The sequence below is a fragment of the Psammomys obesus genome, unplaced genomic scaffold, assembly GCF_907164565.1.
Source record: "Psammomys obesus unplaced genomic scaffold, mPsaObe1.curated_primary_1811, whole genome shotgun sequence".
In the NCBI taxonomy this organism is placed as follows: Eukaryota; Metazoa; Chordata; class Mammalia; order Rodentia; family Muridae; genus Psammomys; species Psammomys obesus.
This window is the reverse complement of record NW_026590407.1, coordinates 5573-8883: the sequence shown is the minus strand read 5'-3', so window position 1 is coordinate 8883 and position 3311 is coordinate 5573.

Below are 3311 nucleotides of genomic sequence, written 5' to 3'. Positions count from 1 at the left end.
GTTTGGCTGTGGGTCTCTGCATCTGTTTCTATCAGCTGCTCTGTGGAGCCACTCAGATGGCTGTTATTCCAACCTTCTGTCTGCAGGGAATAGTAAAATATTATTAATAGTGTCAGTTGTGGGCTTTTTCATAGTATGCAGTTCAAGTTGGGCCAGTCATTGACTGGCTGGATCAAAGGTTTTGTGTGAGGATTGGTGTGCCCTACCCTCCTCTAGAGTCTCCCTGAGTACAGGGGGTGGCCATTTCAGGCTCCATTTCCCCTACTGCTGGGAGTATTAGCTAGGGTCACCACCATAGAGTGCCTGGAGACACCCCTGTCCCACAGAAGCCCCCTCATGGATTTTAGTTCTCTCTCCCAGCTCTCTCCCTTTCCCCACACCTGATCCCCATCTGAGTTCCCCTTTCCATCTCCCTCTCCCACACAGTTGCCTCTTTCTGTCTACTTCACATGCTAGTTTACTTCCCTTTCTGATTGAAATTCAAGCATCCTCCTTTGGGCCCTACTTGATACTTAGCTTTTTGGGTGGATAGTGGGGTGGCTATCCTGTATTTTAGGGCCAATATCCACTTATAAGTGAGTACATAACATGCATGTCTTTTGAGGTTTGTGTTACCTCACTCAGGATGATCTTTTCTTTTTTAATAGTTTTTTTTTATTTATTACAATATATTCACTTTGTATCCTAGCTGTAACCCCACCCTTATCCCATTCCAATCCTGCCCTCCTCTCCTCCCATGCCCCTCCCCCAGTCCAATGATAAGGGGGGTCCTCCTCCCCTCCCTCTGACCCTAGCCTATCAGGTCTCATCAGGACTGTCTCTCATAGTCTTCCTTTGTGGCCTGGTAAAGCTGGTCCCCCCTCAGGGGGAGGCAATCAAAGAGCCAGCCACTGAGTTCATGTCAGAGAAGGATGATCTTTTCTAATTCCATCCATTTGCCTGCAAATTTCATGATGTCTCTGTTTTTTGATAGCTGAGTAGTGTTCCACAATTATGGTAAATGTACCACAATTTCTTTATCAATTTTTTGGCTGAGGGTCATCTAGGTTGTTTCCAGTTTCTTAATGTTACCAAAAAAGCTACTATGAACATTGTTGAGCAAGTATCCTTGTGGTATGGTGGAACATCTTTTGAGTATATTCCTAGGACTGCTATAACTGGGTATTGAGGTAGAACTATTCCCAGTTTTCTGAGAAACTAACAGATTGATTTCTAAATTGGTTCTCAAAATTTGCATTCCCACCAGCAATGGAGGAGTATTCCCCTTTCTCCGCATCCTCACCTGCATGTGCTGTTGCTTGAGTTTTTGATCATAGCCATCTTAATGGGCATAAGATGGAATCTCAGAGTCCTTGTGATTTGCATTTCCCAGATGACTAATGACATTAAGTGATTCTTTAAGTGCTTCTCTGCCATTCAATATTCCTCTGTTGAGAGCTCTCCGTTTAACTCTATACCTTGTTTTTAAATTAGGTTATTTGGTTTGTTATTATAACTGTCTTAAGTTCTTTATATATTTTGGACATTAACCCTTTGTTGTAGGGTTCGTGAAGATCTTTTCCCAATTGCTAGACTGTTGTTTTGTTCTATTGACAGTGTCCTTTGCCTTATAGAAGCTTTTGTGTTTAAAGAGGTCCTGAACTATTGGTGTTCTATTCAGAAAGTTGTCTCCTGTGACAATGAGTTCGAAGCACTTCCCCACTACTCTTCCAAGAGATTTAGTGTATCGTGTTATATTGAGGTCGCTGATCCACTTGGATTTGAGTTTCATGCACAGAGATAAACATGGATCTATTTGCATTTTCTTCATGTAGACATCCACTTAGACCAGCACCATTTGTTGAAGATGCAGTCTTTTTCTCCATTGTATGGGTTTTGCTCTTTTTTCAAAAATCAAATGTCCATAGGTGTCTGGGTTTATTTTTGGGTCTTCTATTTAATTTCATTGATCAACCAGTCTATTTCTATGTCAAGCATGCAGTTATTATTACTATAGCTCTGTAGTATAGCTTGAAGTTAGGGATGAATATTCCTCCAGAAGATCTTTTATTGTACATTACTGTTTTAGCTACCCTGGGCCATTATTATTATTATTATTATTATTATTATTATTATTATTATTATTATTTAAAAGTTGTTTGTATCCTGGCTGTGACCCCTCCCTCATCTTCTCCCAATCTCCCCCTCCCTCTTCTCCCATCCTCCCCCACAGTCCACTGATAGGGGAAGTACTCCTTGCCTTCTATCTGACCCTAGCCTATCAGGTATCATCAGAACTGGCTGCATTGTCTTCCTCTGTGGCCTGGCAAGGCTGCACTCCACAGGTGGAGATGATCAGAGAACCTGACACTGAGTTCATGCCAGAGACAGCCCCTTAACCCCTTACCTTTAAGGAACCCACTTGGAGACTGAATTTATGGTTTATATCTGAGCAGGGGTTTTAGGTCTTCTCCACATGGTCCTTGTTTGGGGTATCAGTCTCTGCAAGCCCCCCTGGACCCAGTTATTTTTGGCTCTGTTGGTCTCCTTTTAGAGCTCTTGTCTCCTCCAGCTCTTTCTATCTCCCCCTTCTTTCATAAAATTCCATGCACTCTGCCCAAAGAATCTTGGCCTCTGCTTCCATATCTCCATCAGTAGAGTCTTTCAGAAGCCATCTGTGGTAGGCTCCTGTCCTGTTTCCTGTCCTGCTTCAGATGTTTATCATGTTTACCCTTCTGAATGAGGATTGAGCATCTTCCTGAGGGTCTTCCTTGTTGTTTAGTGTCTTTAGGAGTATAGATTTTAGCATGTTTAGCCTACATGATATGGTTAATAACCTCTTATGAGTGAGTATATACCATGTATGTCTTTCTTCTTCTGGATTACCTCACTCAAGATGATCTTTTCTAGTTCCCATGATTTGCCTGCAAATTTCATGATTTCCTTGTTTTTAATAGTTGAATAGTATCCCATTGTGTAAATGTACCACAATTTCTGTATCCATTCCTCAGTTGAGGGACATCTGAGCTGTTTCCACCTTCTGGCTATTACAAATAAAGCTGCTACGAACATAGTTGAGCAAATGTCCTTGTTGTATACTTGAGCATTTTTTGGATATATGCCTAGGAGTGGTATAGGTGGGTCTTGAGGTAGCACTATTCCTATTTGTCTGAGAAAGCACCACATTGATTGTTAATTCGTGTTATTTTGATGTTGATTGGGGTACTGTGTTGTGTGTGTGTGTTTATTTGTGTGTGTTTTTCCCTTCTTTTGGTTTTGCTTTCTTGGGTATAGGCAACCTCCGAGTGTTGGATTTTTCCTTCTAGTATCCT